The 21,230-nt window shown below is 34.5% G+C and overlaps 1 long non-coding RNA gene across 1 annotated transcript in view; it reads left to right on the forward strand.

The window, feature by feature from the left end:
* The window catches only part of LOC134693761 (uncharacterized), a 74,293-nt gene extending 54,943 nt beyond the window's left edge, over positions 1–19,350 (forward strand). The window contains exons 2-3 of the long non-coding RNA XR_010102466.1: positions 18,790–18,852; positions 19,287–19,350. This is a non-coding gene — a long non-coding RNA (uncharacterized LOC134693761). The remainder of the gene's footprint in view (positions 1–18,789; positions 18,853–19,286) is intronic.
* The last annotated feature ends 1,880 nt before the right edge of the window (positions 19,351–21,230 follow it).

Below are 21,230 nucleotides of genomic sequence, written 5' to 3' on the forward strand. Positions count from 1 at the left end.
TGACTGCAAAACCGCTAGGTCAGAATTCCGTAAGATGAAACGAAATAAAAATAATTCACCGTTCCACAGAGCACTTGTGTTAGATGCCGAGAATAGATATAAAAATACAATGAACAAAGCACATAAGAAATACAGAAGCGATTTCAGAAAGAAAATGGATGATCTAAAGCAAAAGGATGGTAAGGAATTTTGGCAACTTCTAAATGGAAACAAAAGTACAGCTCAGCCCAAGATCGATTTCGACAAATTAGTCTCATATTTCAAAGAATTAAACAGTGATCTGAGAGATGATACAGAAAATCAACAAATTGAAAGTAATATTTCCCATGAAGAAATAAACGATGAGTTAAATAGCAGAATTACAAAACATGAAATTCTTAAAGCGCTGAAAAATCTGAAAAATAACAAAGCATGCGCCGAAGACAAACTGATTAATGAATATTTAAAAAAATCAGCTCATGTTCTTATAGACATATATTTGAAAATTTTCAACCTAGTTTTCGACTCCGGAAAAATCCCAAAAATAATGGGTCCAAGGAATGATAAAACCTGTCTACAAGAACAAAGGTAACAAACGCAACCCCAAAAATTACAGACCAATAACTATTGTGAGCTGTTTCGGAAAAGTCTTTACAGCGGTATTAAATGAACGCCTTAAAAAATTCTCAGAACAAACATCTCTTCTTAAAGAAAATCAAAATGGTTTCCGAGAAAAATACTCAACAATTGATTGCGCGTTTCTTCTGAACTGTCTAATTGAAGTTTTACAACACTCAAAAAAGAAACTATTTTGCGCATTTGTAGACTTTGAAAAGGCCTTCGATACGGTTAATCGTAATTTCCTATGGTTTAAAATGTTGAACAGCAATATAAAGGGGAAAATGTTTAATACTATTTTCAGCATGTACCAGAATATTAAATCCAGCTTGAACTATGGTCAAATTTGTGAGCCGTTCGCTTGTGAAATCGGTGTCAGACAAGGAGAAAATCTGTCACCGTTTTTATTTGCTTTATATTTGAATGACCTAGAAGACTATCTCATCTCAGAAAATGTTTTAGGCATGAAGACAATAAGTAAAGATATAGAAGAAAAACTTGGAACTTTAATGAAATTATTCATAATTCTCTACGCGGATGACACTGTAATCCTGGCAGAATCACCTGAACAACTACAACATGCACTTAACAAATTTAAAAAGTATTGCGAAACCTGGAAGATGCGAGTAAATGTTGCTAAAACTAAAATCTTAATTTTTTCAAAAGGAAGAACGACAAACCCTCCACTTCTCCGATTCAACAATCATCATATTGAAACTGTAAAACACTTTAACTACCTAGGAATTATTTTCAGCAAAACAGGCAGCTTTAAACAATGCAAACAAAATTTAAAGGACAAAGCTATAAGTGCAATGTACGAAGTTTTAAGGAAGGGAAGAATTCACAATTTATCAATTAAATGCCACGTAGATTTATTTGACATACTGGTAAAACCTATTCTGCTATATGGATGCGAAATATGGGGTTACGAAAACATAGATATACTAGAAAGAGTTCAAACTAAATTTTTTAAGCTACTTTTACATCTTAAGCCATCTACTCAAAACGAATTTATTTACGGAGAATTGGGTCGGTATCCCGTAGAAATAGATATAAACATTAGAATTGTATCTTATTGGACAAAGTTAATTACCGGTAAAGAAAGTAAGCTCGCTGCTGTCATGTTTAGATACCTTTTGAAGTTATCACAAGAAACAACATTTCGATCGCGATCATTAGACAAGGTGAAGAGTATTCTAGACAATTGTGGATTTTCTTACTTATGGTCATTCCAAAATACACCACCTAACATTAAATCGACAATTAAACAAAGACTAGAAGATCAGTTTACACAGTTATGGACAGGAAAGGTAAACGATTCGCCGAAAGCCCTGAATTATCGCCTATACAAGACATTACACAATATCGAACACTACCTTAATGTACTCGACGATAAAGATGTGATAACAATGTCGCGGTTTAGGACCATGAACCATAAACTGCCGATTGAAAATGGCAGATGGCAAAACATTCCCCGTGAACAGAGAAAGTGTCCGTTATGCAGAGCTGCTATAGGTGATGAATACCACTATGTTATGGAATGCAGCAGTCTCCTGACAGATAGAACACTGCTAATTGACAATAAATACCTAACGAACTGTAATGTTATAAAATTTAATGCTATTATGAACCAAAAACAGAAATCTAAACTCCAAAAATTGTGCAAATTTATCAGAATTATATATGACAAACTGGATTCTCTCTGATGTTAACCTGTCGACTATACTGATCATACCGTTGTAAAAAAAACCTCATAATATTATTTAATGCTTCCTCAACAAATGTACTTATATGTAATGTAATGTAAACTAATGTGTTTTTCTGTATACCTTTGTCCAACTTAGGTGATACCAGAATAAAATGATATATAACAAAACCTGTAGGCAACCTCAAAGCGCTTTCGAAGAGAAACTTAAAGAGAAATGATAAAAAAGTCTGGTAGACAAAAAACCAAGACCGAATGATGGTGATATAGAGATACTACCAGCTCAAGATTATGAGGAAGCTCAATTAATTGAGCCTCCTCTGGCACCTCACTAGCAGAATTATTCTTGCAGACGGAAGGGGTCGGTGAACAATTTGTTGCCGACAATTTTTACCATTTGAACAAATTGAAACAAATTCATTTTATGCGAGAGTAATATAAACTATTAACTATAAACAAGGACTTCTAACTATACAAATCCTTGCTATAAAGGTTATTTTTTCATAAATTATTGCTATTAAAAATATGATTACCAAAGAAGAGATATTAAGTCTTGTGTCGATCAGTTCAATATATTTAAGGCATATATCGATTGAATGTAAAATCCGTCCGGTCAATTTTTTTATTTTTTTTTTATTATTTAAATATTGAGTTTAATTTTTCGTTTAATATATTTTTTCATCTCCAATGTTCATAAATTTCATGGTAAAACAGAATAATATTAACACTTGTGTCAATCAATTTAATATTATCAAAGCATATATCGGCGAATGTTAGTTCCGTCCGGTCAACTTTTTCTTGAAGACAAATATTTTTTTTATCATAAAGTTTATATTTTCATATCATATATTTATTTATCTCGCAAATATCTCAGCTTTATGAAAAATATTGTTTACAAAAAAAAATATTTACATTTTTTGTCGCTCTGTTCAATATAATCAACGCGTACATCGTCGAATGCGTATACCGTCCGGTCAACTTTTTTTGCAGATTTTTTTTCTTTTTTACTTTAAAGTTTATATTTTCGTGTAATATATTATTCAATCTCACAGATTCCTGAGTTTCATGGACAAATATTGTAAAACAAAAGAGATATTAACACTTGTCGTCGACCAGTTGAATATATGTATGGCGTATATCGGCGAGGGTGAATACCGTCCGGTCAACTTTTTTTTGAGAAAAATACGTTTTTTTGCAATCAAGTTTATATTTTCGTATAATATATTTATAAATCTCACAGATTCCTGAGTTTCATGGACAAATATTGTAAAACAAAAGAGATATTAACACTTGTCGTCGACCAGTTGAATATATATATAGCGTATATTGGAGAGTGTGAATACCGTCCGGTCAACTTTTTTTGCTCAAAAATAATTATTTTCCCTCTTTTTTTTTTATTTTCATAAAATATAGTTTAATTTCTTTCAGGTTTACAATTATTAAACAAATCTATCGGATAACAAAAAAGTTATGACTATTTGTATGTCGTCCGGTCAACCGTCTTGTCACTATCCGGGCAATCATCCTGTCATTAGTGCAACCCAAGGTTAGATACTAACGGAAATAACAATTCTTTCATGGAATTTAAATATTGAGTATGAATAAATGTTTTAAAGTCTTTTAAACACTCGATTCTCGCATAGAAATAAGTAAACAAACCAACACGTGTTTGTCTATAAGAGTTATCTGTTCTTGTTTTTCGTAGGCGTTCCTCACCTTCTTCTTCTTCTTCTTTCCTCTATAACTTCCTCCAATAGTTGGAGTACACCAACCTTACTAAATTAAGGTTGGTTAAACCCTTATAATAATTAATTATTCAGTGAAAACATAACTATTTAAAAATAACATTATAAAAAATATATACAGTTAAATCCCTGAAAAAATAATAATAATAACTTCTATGTACATTAAAAATGTGTCACAATTAAAAGGTTATTAATAGAGTTTTAAGAAAGTTTTGAATAGTATTTACAGGACATACATTATAGTAAAAAATCTTTACATTCACTAAAACAGTGTTACTAAATGACTAAAAGGTAAAAAGAAAATATAAAAATAAATAGTTTTCAGATTTCTGCCTGCTACAGCTACTACATCTGTCTATGTGTACTACTAGGCGATATATAAATCAATAAAATCATGCATATAAGCTTATATGTCCTAAGCGATCTGATTATGCATAGCCATTATAACATGTATAACTATCTGTTATATATATATATGTGTGTGTAGCTACTGGGTATTAAAGCTAAACATGCATATTTATTCCCTTTATAGGTATAGCGCGGCACAACCACACTGACCAGTTATTCTACTATTTCATGGATTTTCTCAGCATTTAATTTTACATACAGGATTGATAGGTTTAGCGCGGAACACCCACACTGACCTAGTTGTTCTGTACAAAAGGCTTGGCGATGACTTTACATTAAAGATAAGCAATGTTTCATACTACGGAGTTTAAGACAGCAAATGAAGGCATAGCGCGGGACAGCCATATTAACCTAAAGAAGATTTAAAAAATTCGGTGTATAAGATTGATGTAATTAAGGTTTAGCGCGGAACAACCACACTGACCTAGTTGTACTGTCGAAAAATCATTAATGATTATTCCTTAGATTGTCCAGAGAATAAGCCATATTTCATTTCGTGAAATTGAAGATAGCTGATTAAGGTATAGCGCGGTACAACCACACTGACCTTATAGGAACTAGATATTAAGAAAGGATACTCTCTTTAGATGGAGTCTATAACATAGGTTCCTGCTTAGTTCTTCTATTGAATTAAGAAAAAGGTCATCCAGAGGGAGAATATTGTTTAGAGCCAGTTGCTGACAATCCAAGATTAGTTGGGCAATACATGTTCTCTCGTGACAGTTAGAATTCCAGTTGCCTAGCCCAATTTTATTGATGGTAATTCTTTTGATAACACCAAGAGATTCTCTGCGTATACCTTCCAGAACGGGACAGCGAGTGAGAAAATGGATGATATCTTCTTCTTCCAGTTGACAGATTGGGCAGGTTGCATCAAGATTCATATTTGAGAAACGAGCTTTCTGCGATTGAAATGTATATGTCCCTGTGCATAACCTTGCTTTTATTGTTGCTTTGCTGAGTTCGCCAATGTTTGGTGGTAGACTGTTCCAGATAGAATGAGGTTTTCCTATGCCTAAATTAGGGATGCAGAGAAATTTTAGTGTTGTTTTGCTATTGGCGTCCCTTTGAAGATTCACTTTCCAGTAGCTGTTTATCGCTTCTTTTGCCTTGCATTTCCATGATAACTTTGATGGTAATTGATCTTTCAGATCAGTCCATGGAGGAAGATTATACATGTATAAAATATCTGCTACTCTGTTAAGGAAGGTTAATTCATGTGTTTGCAGAACATATTGCCTCTCTAGAGCCTTTTTTAGATTCTCGTTGTTAGATGAAAAGATGGAGTGGAAGAGGCTAAGAACTCTTTTGTGAATTTCTGCCTCTATGGGGAGAGCACCCACGAGTAAGTATACTGCTGAAATTGCTGTACGTGAAGGAAGAGCTTGTATTTGTCTCAAAAAATTCACATGGAAATCTCTTAGCAACTTAATGTCCCCATTATTGAGTGGCAGAACTTCCAGGCTGTAAAGTAGTCTTGAGAGAACGTATACTCTATATATCATATAGGAAGTTTTAGGGTTTAGTCCATTAGTACCATGTACTCCAACGTTCATAAGAGAGTAAGCTGTTCTTCTGGCTAAGCTTATTCTGTCCTGGATGTTTGTTTTATTTTGGTCCTTAATTGCTCTGATGATACCCAAATGTGTACCTTGTTTAGCTGATGGCATGTTTTTATCATCGAGTTTGAATTGAACTTCACTCTTCGTTGTTTTTGAGTTACTATACTTATTAATTGTAACGCTTTTGGTTGGATGGATCTTATATCTATGTTTGTCTGAGTATCTTTTAGATGTATCTAGCATAGATTGCATTTCTTCTTCAGTTGATGACAGTAGTATAATGTCATCTGCACAGGTTGGACATCCCGTAAAATTTGTGCCGATGTACTGGCCCATACCATTCTCTTCAAGTTCTGTAAGTAGGTCGTTAATGTACAGTTTGTACAAATGGGTGGATAGAATTCCTCCTTGGCGGACTCCTTGTCGTACAGGGAAGCTGTTACTAAATCCGTTTTTCCATTTAACTTTAGAGGTGAGGTTGTTGTACATATCAAAAATGATTTCCAAAATATCTGGATCAATATTTTGGTCAAATAACTTGTCGAGAAGAATATCATGATGAACAACATCAAATGCCTTTTGTGAATCCAGAAGTCCGAAAATTTATTTAGATTTTTGTTTTTTTGATATAAGTTCCGATTCAGAGACTAGCAGTGCTGCCATTGCTGGTGAGAGGCCACTTGTGAAGCCAAATTGTAACTCTGAGTGTTTATCTAATTTCAGAAGCACTCTCTGAAGGAAAACATGTTCAAAATTTTTTCCTATAATTGATGATACGGTGATGCCTCTGTAGTTATCAAGAATTTTGTCATCTTTATTTTTCTTACATACTGCATTAAGAATACCGGTTTTAAATTGGATTGGTACCTTTTTCTCAGCCAATATTTGGTTAAATAGAGAAACGAGATACGGAACAACAACCTCTTCAGCAGATTTGAAGTGTTCAGCAGATAGCCCATATTCATCGCATGCCTTTCCATTGTTCAGATTTGATATTGCCTCAGAAATTTCGGTGGGGTTGAATTTTTCTGAACTAGAATCAGATAAGCTACAGATTTCTTTTATAATTTCACAGCGGAATTGGCAGTTATTTAGAAAATTTTCATCAAAATCAGGATCGTCCTTAGGTGTTGCTAAATTTTGAAAATATTTTGCCATTGCCTCTCTTTGTTCTTCAGGATCAGTGAGTTCATGATCATCATATAGTATGGTTGTAGCAAGTTCTTTAGTGCTGTTTGTATTTCTGCGTATTAATCTGAAGAAATTTTTAGAGTTGGGTTCACTTTCCAGTTTTTTATAAAATTCTTTACATTCAGTTGCTCTTTCTTGCCGTAGTCTTTTTCTTACGTTTCTTTTTGCTTCCTTCAGTTCCAAAAAACAAGTGTCCTCAGCTCTCTTTCTCCCATGAAGGTCCCATATCCTGTGTTTCTGTTTGCTAATCGTAAGCAACTTTTTTGCATGTTGTGAAACTTTTAGTCTTGGGCCGCGGATTTTCAAAGTTTTTGTCGGAATTGTTTTCCTTGCAGCTTGTTTAATTGCATCTATTAGATTATTTGTTTGGTCTTCTGTTGTTACTTTTCGATTTTTATTTTGATCTAATGATTTTTTTACTGCTTCACTGTAAATAGCTGGTACACACTTTTCCCATTCTGTTTTATGCCGTACTTCGTTGCTGAAATTTGATGATATTTTTTTTTTGTTTGTCGGCTTGAAGTGTTAAAAGAGCCTTGACTGGTACATGGGCTGATAAATTTATTGCATCTTGTGAGAAAGTTTGAATAGAGTGGATAAGGTTGCTATTTGATGGCAGGATGTAGTCTATTTTAGATGTAGATTTTCCATTATGATGAAAGAAAGAGTGAAGGTGATCATCATCATCTAGTTGATGTAGATTATAGTCTTTGACAAACTCTTTTAATATTCTATCATGTTGATTATGCCTTGAATTGAGTAAGGTTCCGTTTAGGTCCCAACAGATTATGAAATCCATATAGCAATACTTTTGTATAAGAAATTTGATAATATCTAAATGTTCCCTATATTTTATTACTGAGTTTGTATTTAAAGTTGGTAGGTATGAGTTGATAATACAAATTTGTCGATCCCTGGTTTGAACAGAGATAGCAATGACTCTTTCGTTGCCTTCTGGCAATTTTCTTATTAAATCGTTCCAATTTTTTGGCCATAAGATAGCTATACCCGCTTGTCCCCTTGGTGCTTGGAAATTTACAATAGGATCGAATGTATCATGACATCTTATGTAATTATTAAAATTTGGAAATAATTCATCCAGTTTTCCTTTCTCATAGTCCCAAAGCCAATGTTCTTGAGCACACAGGATTGTATCCTGTGCTTTTAGTAGGTTCAAAATATAGTTTTTATTAGTTTTGACCCCTTCAACATTGAAAGTGGTAACTTTTAATCTCTCGTGGTTTGGTTGTAAGGAAGAAACGTGTATTCGTTGTCTGGTGGGTGTTTCCTTAGGCCGGGAAGTTCTAAAAAATTATAAGGTGTGCTATCGACACTACATGAAGTTCCAGTATCTTTTGTTGTCTGTTTTATTTCTATTTCACAGGATGGTGATTGGTGAATATTGGTTGAAGTAGTCACATAATTGTCAGTGGATGCAATTATATTTCTCGTTTTCATTTGCAACTTTGGACTTTTCGCCACATCTGTATTGGTTGCCAGTTCCGTGTCCATACTTTTTGCTAGTATTATTGAGTTGGTGTTGTACTCGGCTCTTTCTGTATGGTCAGATTTGTAATCAGTTTTCGCTTTGTTCAATTCTTTTTGAACAGGTTTTTCTTGATAGTGCGAATCATCTGATAGATTTTTCGGTATTTGATTGATTTGCCTGTTATAGTTTGGATGAGGAGTTTTCGTTGATGAAGCTGCATATATAGCGACTATGATCATTTCTTTGAGGATTTGAATTGTTAACTATGTTAGCCTGAGGGGGATGATGCATGGCATTGTAGTAAGGAGGAAACAGCTGTCTTGTATGTTGAATATATGGTGGCGGACGTGTAAATTGGTAAGCTGGAGGTTGAGGAAACAGATGAATATTTGGATGTTGTTGGAACGAGTATGGACCTGGATTGTTAAAGTTGGTATGTGGGGTCCATGTTGGTTGCGGATTGAGATATTGATTTTGTTGTTGAAACAAGTGTGGACCTGGATTGTTCACGTTGGTATGTTGGTTCCATGTTGGTTGGGGGTTGGCAAATTGGTGTTGTTGGTTTAGTTGTCTAATTTGATGGTTCATTGTGGCCATACTCTGTTGTAGCTGTAGGGCCATTTGCGTAGTTAGCGCAGAGCAGATAGATAAATTTTGGGATGATTGGACTTCAATTGCTCTGATTCGAGATTCCATGGCTTGTATTTCCATTTGGTGCATCCTTTCATATATGTTAAAGGGATCTATTCTATTGAAATTCTGGTTACTTTGTTGATTTTGGTTGTTGGGATCCATACTGTTCCGGATATGCCCTTCTCCATGATAACTGCTATTTTGTGTTTTGTTGGTCAAAGAATCTTTCTTTTGAAGGAGTTTAATTGTTTTCTCTTGGTCCTTTAGCTTTTGTTCCAATTCTGTTACATAACCATGTAGCTCCATATCCCGGTTATTTGTACCGGTTTTTGGTCTTGAAGTGGTTTTTGGTTTTGTTGAAGTTGACAAGTTAGGAGTTTTTGCTATCTTATTTATAGTTACACTATTGTTGCTGTTCAGAGTAGTATTGGTTTCCTTCATAGATGTTACATTATACTGGATATTGGTGGTTTCTTCGAAAGGACTTTGGTCAATTGGAATATTGATTGTTTCTTTTGCAACAGAGTGGTCAATAGGAGTGTTGAGGTACATGCAATTCTCAGGTGCATTTTGGTCATTCTTACTCTTGCTATACTCTTTGGTTGACGTTTGGTCATTAACATTTTCAGCTTGTTTTGAGTGGTTCAACAAGTATGGATTTCTTTTTCTGATAGTGGATGGATTTGGTATGATAACTTCAGTGGTTGATGTTTTAATTAATGAGCCTGAAGGTTGGTTTTCATGGGTGTTTGCTAGTGGAGGTAAAATGCTAGGATTTAGATGCGTTGTACGGTCATCATTATATAGTTCGTTCTCATTACAACCATTGCATATGTAAGGTACATTTGGGTCAATCTTGTTTACCTTGCTTTTTGTTAAACCAACACAGCTATAGTGGAACCAGTGATCACAACTTTCACATTCTATGGTGTCTTTATCTGCTTTTCCATTGCATACTGGACATAAATATTCGTGTTCCTGATATAGATCAGATTTCGATGTAATTGGGTGACACGGGGAATCAATAAATGAAGCTCCCTTTTTGTATGCTTGGTCATCGTCATCTTGAGTTTGATTTCTGACAATATTACTGTGACTTATCGCCTGAGTAATTTTGTTGTTCATATCACCCATGGTGACTTCATTTTGTGATAGATGGTTTTCTATTTGCGGGAGGATAGTTTCCATAAATAAGTCTGCCTTGGGTCCATTAACTAGTGCAGATGATTGTGAATGGTATAAATTTATGGTATATTTCTGGTATGCCTTAGCATGATCATGCTTTTGGGCAGATACCTTAAGCCTTATCTCTATTTCATGGCCTTTTTTATCTTTTACTCTCTCTGTTAAGACTGAAAAGTGTTCTAAAAAGTCATCCCCTTCTAGTATTTCAAAAAGCTTTTGTTTAAAGATAAGATATGATGATGTGTTAAGCTGAATACAAAGATTTTTCTCTTGTTTCATTTCATATCTGATCATAGAATCTGAGCAACCTGATAATTTCTTGCTGATAGCTTTATTAACATTGAGTTGGTAGTCTTTCTGAAAGGTAGGTATTTTATTATCGACATGATTTGGTGTTGGATCTGATCTCCTTAGATTTGTATTTGATCTTTGACTGCGACGCAGTGATAGAGACTGACTATTGCCCACCTCATTAATGGTGCTACTGTCTGCCATGTTATGCTACAAACAATGTAGTGCTATTTTTATTATTAATTTTTTATATAAGGTTTAGCGCGGAACAACCACACTTACCCCGGGGAACTTGTACGTGTTTGCTCTTTAGATTTCAGCCCAAGATTTTGTATATTTCTTTTTATGATAAGTTTTAGCACAGATCAACCACCTTTACCACAGGTGGGGTTTGACAAGTAAATGTTGTTAGCTATTCAGGTAATTAATAGAAGAGATGCTTTTTCCACCAATATTTTGCTACTTCACTATTTAATTGATGCGGTATAGCGAGGTACAACCACACTAACCCGCGACCAAAAAACCAGAAAAGAAACTGAGAGATGCTTAATTTGCAACCCTAGGTTTTGTTAAAACACAACTTTTATAGAGTATAGCGCGGCACAACCACACTTACCAGGAGAAGTTTGTTTGTTTTGGTCTTACGTAATGAAGAATTAACTACTGGAATATGCTTTGACAGCTACGGTTTCCTTACCCTCTGCTTAAGTGACTAGGTATAGCGCGGCACAACCACACTTACCAGAGATCAGGTTAATAATGGAAATAAACTTTATTGACCAATATGTGCAGGTATGCTACTAAGGTTATGATTACTGGGTATAGCGCGGTACAACCACACTTACCAGACGATACAAAATGTAAACTTGTTAGCTCAGCATTTATTGTATAAACAAACTATTTTAATACATAAGTATATATATACAGACTCATACAGTTTTTGTTACAACATGGATTTTTCTTGTAGGATCTTTGATGGCTGGTTATCTGATTTGAAGATAGGTATAGCGCGGTACAACCACACTGACCTAGTAGATAACTGTTGTATTTGTTTGTAGATTTACAAGTAGATATTTTAGATTCTAGGTATAGCGCGGAACAACCACACTTACCGAAAGTCTATGATTTTAGTTTAGATCCAGCAGTCTCTGATAATTCTCAGAGTGAATTTCTTTAACCAGACTTTTGCCAAAAGAGGAGTTGGGTGGATGCCGTCCTTATATAAATTTGTGTTTAAGTATTTCCTGGTTTTGTGTAACCCTTTACCTTTATCCGTATGTGTACTGTATCTAGAAGTCCTGTATAGGTCGTATGAGAAGTCTGGAGAAAAGTTGTTGAGAGAAGTATTTAGAATTTTGATACTTGAATTTAGAGATGAGACTTGTATGTCAAGAATTTTGTCCTGTTGAAGAAATTCAATTGGGTTCATATGCCCATGAGAGTAATTCCACTTCCTTATAGAATATATTGGTATTTCAAGAAATGTTACTCTACACTGAGGATATGCGGATATAATTTGGGCTATTAATTGAAAATTTGTTGTAACTTGCTCTACGATCTCAGTGGTGTCTTCAGAGGTTAAGCTTATGAGGAATGTAGAACGGTGACACGGGGAATCAATAAATGAAGCTCCCTTTTTGTATGCTTGGTCATCGTCATCTTGAGTTTGATTTCTGACAATATTACTGTGACTTATCGCCTGAGTAATTTTGTTGTTCATATCACCCATGGTGACTTCATATTGTGATAGATGGTTTTCTATTTGCGGGAGGATAGTTTCCATAAATAAGTCTGCCTTGGGTCCATTAACTAGTGCAGATGATTGTGAATGGTATAAATTTATGGTATATTTCTGGTATGCCTTAGCATGATCATGCTTTTGGGCAGATACCTTAAGCCTTATCTCTATTTCATGGCCTTTTTTATCTTTTACTCTCTCTGTTAAGACTGAAAAGTGTTCTAAAAAGTCATCCCCTTCTAGTATTTCAAAAAGCTTTTGTTTAAAGATAAGATATGATGATGTGTTAAGCTGAATACAAAGATTTTTCTCTTGTTTCATTTCATATCTGATCATAGAATCTGAGCAACCTGATAATTTCTTGCTGATAGCTTTATTAACATTGAGTTGGTAGTCTTTCTGAAAGGAAGGTATTTTATTATCGACATGATTTGGTGTTGGATCTGATCTCCTTAGATTTGTATTTGATCTTTGACTGCGACGCAGTGATAGAGACTGACTATTGCCCACCTCATTAATGGTGCTACTGTCTGCCATGTTATGCTACAAACAATGTAGTGCTATTTTTATTATTAATTTTTTATATAAGGTTTAGCGCGGAACAACCACACTTACCCCGGGGAACTCGTACGTGTTTGCTCTTTAGATTTCAGCCCAAGATTTTGTATTTTTCTTTTTATGATAAGTTTTAGCACAGATCAACCACCTTTACCACAGGTGGAGTTTGACAAGTAAATGTTGTTAGCTATTCAGGTAATTAATAGAAGAGATGCTTTTTCCACCAATATTTTGCTACTTCACTATTTAATTGATGCGGTATAGCGAGGTACAACCACACTAACCCGCGACCAAAAAACCAGAAAAGAAACTGAGAGATGCTTTGCAACCCTAGGTTTTGTTAAAACACAACTTTTATAGAGTATAGCGCGGCACAACCACACTTACCAGGAGAAGTTTGTTTGTTTTGGTCTTACGTAATGAAGAATTAACTACTGGAATATGCTTTGACAGCTACGGTTTCCTTACCCTCTGCTTAAGTGACTAGGTATAGCGCGGCACAACCACACTTACCAGAGATCAGGTTAATAATGGAAATAAACTTTATTGACCAATATGTGCAGGTATGCTACTAAGGTTATGATTACTGGGTATAGCGCGGTACAACCACACTTACCAGACGATACAAAATGTAAACTTGTTAGCTCAGCATTTATTGTATAAACAAACTATTTTAATACATAAGTGTATATATACAGACTCATACAGTTTTTGTTACAACATGGATTTTTCTTGTAGGATCTTTGATGGCTGGTTATCTGATTTGAAGATAGGTATAGCGCGGTACAACCACACTGACCTAGTAGATAACTGTTGTATTTGTTTGTAGATTTACAAGTAGATATTTTAGATTCTAGGTATAGCGCGGAACAACCACACTTACCGAAAGTCTATGATTTTAGTTTAGATCCAGCAGTCTCTGATAATTCTCAGAGTGAATTTCTTTAACCAGACTTTTGCCAAAAGAGGAGTTGGGTGGATGCCGTCCTTATATAAATTTGTGTTTAAGTATTTCCTGGTTTTGTGTAACCCTTTACCTTTATCCGTATGTGTACTGTATCTAGAAGTCCTGTATAGGTCGTATGAGAAGTCTGGAGAAAAGTTGTTGAGAGAAGTATTTAGAATTTTGATACTTGAATTTAGAGATGAGACTTGTATGTCAAGAATTTTGTCCTGTTGAAGAAATTCAATTGGGTTCATATGCCCATGAGAGTAATTCCACTTCCTTATAGAATATATTGGTATTTCAAGAAATGTTACTCTACACTGAGGATATGCAGATATAATTTGGGCTATTAATTGAAAATTTGTTGTAACTTGCTCTACGATCTCAGTGGTGTCTTCAGAGGTTAAGCTTATGAGGAATGTAGAACGGTCCAAAGTAGTTATGTCACAAGTACCTATCCAAATATATAGCCAAATTTTATTGTATTCGAGAACTAAAGATTTAATGTTCTTTTCCAGCCACTTTACTGAATCACGAGATTTTGAGCCTTTAAAACAGTTTCATACAATGTTTTCTTGGAGTGGATGGAAAATGTTATCTCTCAGGAATGTGCCTTTGCTATCCGAATAGATAATTGGTGTATAGGTTTTTACACCTTCAGGTTCAATAATAGGTTTGTTACTAAACTTTTCTAGTTTTATCTCGGACATAAATGCAGGAAAATAAAGCACACAGAAAACAATATAATAATGAAGCTGCTGCAGGTTATATGACTATATATAGAGCTATCTAGCAAATGTTATTGATGATTATAATAAGCCAGCAGACATGAAGCTATTCCCTTTGTTTACAAGTTTGGTTTTTTTTTTTTTTTTTTTGAACGAGATTCTCAATGGCGGGAAAAAGTGTCACAGGCAAAAAACCTTACTTTTGTGTAAAATGTAAATGTAAAAAAGTTTTCTATAGGTCACTCATGGATAAATACAATGTTCAAAACCATATCAATCTGTAAATCTGTGAACAGGTGCAGTAAATAATAAACAATTGGTGATTTTTTTCTCTCTTTCGAACTACACACATCCGTCAACATCGACCATTCGGAACAAAGGTCCAACATAGGAGATCGAGGATATTTGAGTTATCTTTTCTTGATTTTCGTGACGTCACCACGAGATTTAATATGGCCGAACAAAATAGGCGGAGAATGTATACAAATGGAAATAATTAGATAATAGTGTTAAGGAAATGAATATTCAAACATAATTAGGTACGTCATATCATAGAAAAATATCTAACAAAACGAACTAGATATATTGACAAGCTTTGCATGGATTATAAAGAATAAATTTTAGGGAAATAAGTGCGACCTGAACCTGGGTCGCAATTCCGAACGTTTTGAAATAGGAAAAATCCGTAGCTCTATGGTCCGCAAATAGTCAAAAAATAACAAAAGGACCTAAAGAGCTACGATACCGCAGCTATAAACAAAAGTGCTATCAGATAATTGAGGGATTCAAGCCAAGGCTACCCTTCAACACAATTGCTTCAACATGTTCAAAAGTTGAATTGCCATGGTACACATACATGTACAATGTACATGTATGATTATCATGTAGCATGAACCACCAATGGCTTTTTAACTTGTCACATTGACACAGACACTAATCAACACTTATTAATTGATTCATGTATACATGGTATATATATACTAGCATGACTAATCCTGATCCTGATCCTAAGGTCAATAATTGACACTACTGTTCTCTGTGTGCTATCTTCCTCCTCTTATGGTACACCGTTGCTCGAGGTAATATCTCGCGGTACTTTGGTATACTTGTTTAGGCGCAGGATCGGGAATCAGGGATTGCAAGTTCTTGGAATCTCCCTGATTTTGTAATATATTCCCCTACAATTTGCGATGTTGCTTCGTAGGTTTCTCTTTTTGGTGGTGCTAGTATTGACTGTATATTTGTTGGATCGATGTTAAGTAGTTCCATTTGTCTTCGCATGTCCTCTCTTTCTTGTTGGTATCTTGGGCAGTATAGCAGGAAGTGTTCTGATGTTTCTTCTTCTCCGCATTCACAATATGGCGTGAGGGATTGACCGATTTGGTTTCTGTATTTGTTAAGTCTGCTGTAGCCCGTTCTTATTTCTGACAATATTCTTCCTATTTGGTTGTTAGGCTTGTCTAGTTGTGCGTCCTTACCAACGATAGGAATTAGGTTGAAAAGCTGTCTTCCAGTTTCACTAATTGTCCATCTGCTTTGCCATTTGAGTTTTGTAGACATCTTGACTGCACATCTTACATCTGACATGGTTATGACATTATACTGATCATTTAGTGATGAGGCCTCTTTTGCAGCGTCTTTTGCCAACTGGTCCGCTATCTCGTTCCCGGCTATATTAGCATGGCCTGGGATCCAAGATAGGGTTGTTAGTATGCCGTGTCTTAAGAGCGTTCCCATGCAGTCTTTGATATCAGTAATTGTGTCGATGTAGTTAGAAGATTTCCAGTTCAGAGTCAAGATGCCTACAGCAGTCTGGCTATCTGACAGTATTTTAAGCTCAGAAAACTGGTCTTTTATAGTCGTTATACAGTGCTCCAGGACCATTAGTATGGCTACTAGTTCAGCAAGAAGTATCGATCCTCTATTAGCTACTGGCCTCTTTAGACTTATGCCTTGGCTATTTCCAGAATATACTACTGCTCCTGCCCCACATGGTCCCGGGTTACCTTGACATGAACCATCAGTGAATGCCACTACTGTTGAGTCTGTGCTGTCTCCTAATAGGTCCTTTACAACCTGTTTACTTTCAACAGTTTGTTCGGCTGTTCTGTTCTTTGAGCTACCTAGACGACTCCAATAACTTGGTGATCTCCTTAGCATGACATCTACACCAGCTTTGTATGTGAATTCTGGTTCTATAAGTTTGATGTCAACTTTCGTGGCTTTGAACATGTCTATGGATTGGTTTATAGCTTTACCAAATGGAGAATCCTGTTGTTCATAAGTTGCGTTGTTTGTTAAATACTGTTCTAGTTGTTGTGTAATTGGTTCTGCTATGTTCTTTGATTGTATTTTTGCCAGTTCACGTACTGATGTTTCCTCTATTCTGAGATCTATGGGTTGTATGTTGGCTTCAACTTCCATTGCTTCTCTACCTGATGTTCCTGGTAGTCCTAGGCATATTGACAAGCCTTTTCTTTGTACAGCTTCTAATTTCTTCATATTCTCTGCAGATGTTATTTGCCAGACTGGGCATGCATACTCCATGATAGATCTAACCATGCTGTTGTATATTTGGAGTAGTTTTGATCTTGATATTCCTCCCATGCCCTTAATATCTCTAATTACATATATTGCATTATTTGCCCTCTTCTGCATCAGATTGATGTGGGTGTCAAATTTAAGCTTCTCGTCTAGAGTTACTCCAAGTAGCTTCGGTGTTGGACTATATCTATAGGAGAAGGAGTTGACTTTTAATGTTTTCTGCTCTGCATCTGTGTTGCCTTTTGAGAATAGGCATACTTCACACTTTTCCAGGTTTACATTAATTCTCCATTTTTCTGTCCATTTTAAAATAGTTTTGACATCCTCTGAAGTTCTTTCTTTCATTTCCTTTATGTCTTTCCCATTATGCCATAAAGTGCCATCATCTGCAAACTTGCAATTTTCTCCTTTTGTGTTATCCATTATATCAGCTATGAATATGTTAAACAAGGTGGGTGATAGTACTGACCCTTGTGGCAAGCCGATTTTGGTATCAAATTGTTCTCCAAAGAAGTTATTCAGCATACATCTGGCTGTTCGATTTGTGAGAAAGCTGTTTATCCATATCCATGACTATAGTAATGCATTTGATAATATCTCAGTATTTTATAAAAAGTTTAATGCTCATGTACATGATGTTGGATACAAAGAAACATTAATGAAGAGCAAACAAACAATTGACCGTTCATACATGTATATATATCTCATTATCTGGGATTTTTTTCTGTTTAATTTTTGTGAATGTACATGTGTAAGAAGAAATTGATACTTTACATGAACAAACCAATGTACATGTACTTCCCATTTTAATCTGATATCCATACTATACATTGTACTTAATTTATTTTAATACAATAACTAGTCGAAAAATTTAAATACAGACAAATCATGCAAATATTCAACGACTGAGCAAATAAGACACAAGTTCACCAAGGTGCATTGTTCCTGAGTAAATTTTCAGCGTTGTAAAGTCACAAGTTGTAAAGCTTTTCAATCATGTCAATATTTGAATTCTTTGACTATTTATTCTTTTTATTACATCATGTACATGTACATTGGCAAATAGCATATTTACAACAATGATTATTTTATTATAACATGTATGTGTTTTTTTAATATAGATATATCATATGTCCAGTTTTCACTTTATTATATTTGGTAAGAAAATTTGTATAACACACTAACAAATATAAAAAAGAAGATGTGGTATGATTGCCAATGAGACAACTACCCACAAAAAGACCAAAATGACACAAACATTAACAACTACAAGTCACCGTACGGCCTCCAACAATGAGCATACCCCATAGTCGGCTATAAAAGGCCCCGATAAGATCATTTGTACAAACATATATACATGTACAAAGGATGTACATGTACATTGTACTGCTACATTTATACATTCCTTATCTATGTGCTATCAAAATGAAAAACATTTTTGTAACAGAAATTTATATTTGATTTTTTAGAGAAACCATCCTTGTTAAGATGTGACATTAATCCCTTCAAACCTACAAAACACAATTGATTAGGTAAGTTGCAGATTATCTGAGATATTTTTGATTTATATAATCCCAAGAAATGTAGCATACATGTTTTACTCTTCTTTCATTTATATGATCATGAAGATACATGCACCTTGTAATTTGTTCAGTTGTATATATGTATTTCTGCCATCTGTCACTGTTAATTCAAATGTACATTAGGGGTCAGTAAATAATCAAAACATGATACATGTATAAAGACTAATCATGTGTATTTTCATTACCTAATACACAGGTTTTTTTTGTGTTCAGATTGATAGCAATTTTGTTGTCAATTGTAGTGTCATTGAAAAATGAATGAAATAAATGGTTGTACCTAAAATTATTTGAAACATATGTCTGAACTTATATATAGATACTTTGTACATGTGCATGTATATGATCAATGTATCAATGATGACAAGGAACTTTTTAAATTTCAGAGATGCTAGTTAACCTTGTTAATGCATATGACTGTGGAGAACTTATGCTACATTTACCTAATACCATGAATACACAGACAAACACAGATGGGCAAAGGTAATAAATAGAGCAGTTTTCTAAAATACATGTTCATGTTTATTGTAATATCATGTATATTATGCCTTGTCTTTAAAAAAGATATATATGAAACATGAACACATATGTACATGTTCCATGTTTACATGTATTAGAGAGTTATCTAACCTGTTTAAAATCTGAACTACTCAGTACTATCAGAATTTTAGTCTATTTGTTTCTCTATTTGTCCATAATTTATCATGTTTATCTTATAATGGGTAGAGTTGAAAATCAAATCTATAAAGTTGGATAAAATATTCCCAATGCTTGCATTGGTACAAAGCCATTTTGAAAATAAGAAGATGTGGTATGATTGCCAATATGAAAACTCTCCCCAATACATGTACTTCACATGCCATATAAAGGAACCCTTTTAAGTCACCATGCAACCTTACACAATTTAAAGACAAACCCATACTACATAATCAACTATAAATTTATACAATTCAAAGGAGAAGACTAAATACAGCTACTGAATTATTGGTTATACAGCATTAAAATACAACTACTGAATTACTGATTCCTGACTTGGGACAGGCACATACAGAAAGTGGCAGGGATGAACTAGATTGAACTTTATTAAAAAATTACCCATTATCAAACTAAAAATGCCTATTACTAAGTGAACTCAAATTACTCTGCTGTTTACATATTAGTTAAACTATAATTTGCTTCTTGTAAAAATTAGCCTATGAGATCAAGATGCAGATATATCCACCAGATACCAAATACCACACCAAAGCAGACATTTTCAAATGTTGAGGGACCTATGAATACATCTTCATTCTTCATTGTAATGAACTTTGAAACAATTGATTGAGTATGTTAGCTAATATTTATTCAATTATGTTTGATCAGTGCTACACAACAACCTGGGTGGATTTTGCTTTTTCCACCAGCCCACTCCAGCTACAATCTCTTTTTTGTTAAAATATTGATATCTAATGCTTATCTGTTTTTTTTTCCAATTGATTGTACTTGCAAGTCTTTTGATTAAACAAAAAGGCCATGTGAGCTTTTCTCATCACTTGGCGTCCGTCGTCGTCTGTCGTCGTTAACAATTTTTCAAACATCTTCTCCTCTGAAACTACTGAATGGATTTGAATGAAACTTAACATGATTGTTCCTTAGTATATCCTGCACAAAATTTGCGCTTCGATTTTTGATCCGTCAAAAAACATGGCCGCCGTTACTTAAAATATAACATAGGGGTCAAATGCAGTTTTTGGCTTATATCTCAAAAACGAAAGCATTTAGAGCAAATCTGACATGGGGTAAAAATCTTTATTAGGTCAAGATCTATCAGCCCTGAAATTTTTAGATGAATCAAACATCCAATTGTTGGGTTTCTGCCACTTAATTGGTAATTTTAAGGAAATTTTGCAGTTTTTGGTCATTATCTTGAATATTATTATAGATAAAGATAAACTGTAAACAGCAAAAAAGATCAGCAAAGTAAGATCTACAAATAAGTTAATATGACCAAAATTGTCAATTGACCCCTTAAGGGGTTATTGTCCTTTAATGACAATTTTTCACAATTTGTTCATCATATATGCTAACTTTAAAAAATCTTCTCCTCTGAAACTACTGAATGGATTTGGTTAAAACTTAGCATGGTTGTTCCTTAGATTATCCTGCACAAAGTGTGTGCTTTGATTTTTGATCCGTCAAAAAACATGGCCGCCGTTACTTAAAATAGAACATAGGGGTCAAATGCAGTTTTTGGCTTATATCTCAAAAACGAAAGCATTAAGAGCAAATCTGACATGGAGAAAAAATGTTCATTAGGTCAATATCTATCAGCCCTGAAATTTTTAGATGAA

Source organism: Mytilus trossulus, chromosome 12 (genome assembly GCF_036588685.1).
Source record: "Mytilus trossulus isolate FHL-02 chromosome 12, PNRI_Mtr1.1.1.hap1, whole genome shotgun sequence".
In the NCBI taxonomy this organism is placed as follows: Eukaryota; Metazoa; Mollusca; class Bivalvia; order Mytilida; family Mytilidae; genus Mytilus; species Mytilus trossulus.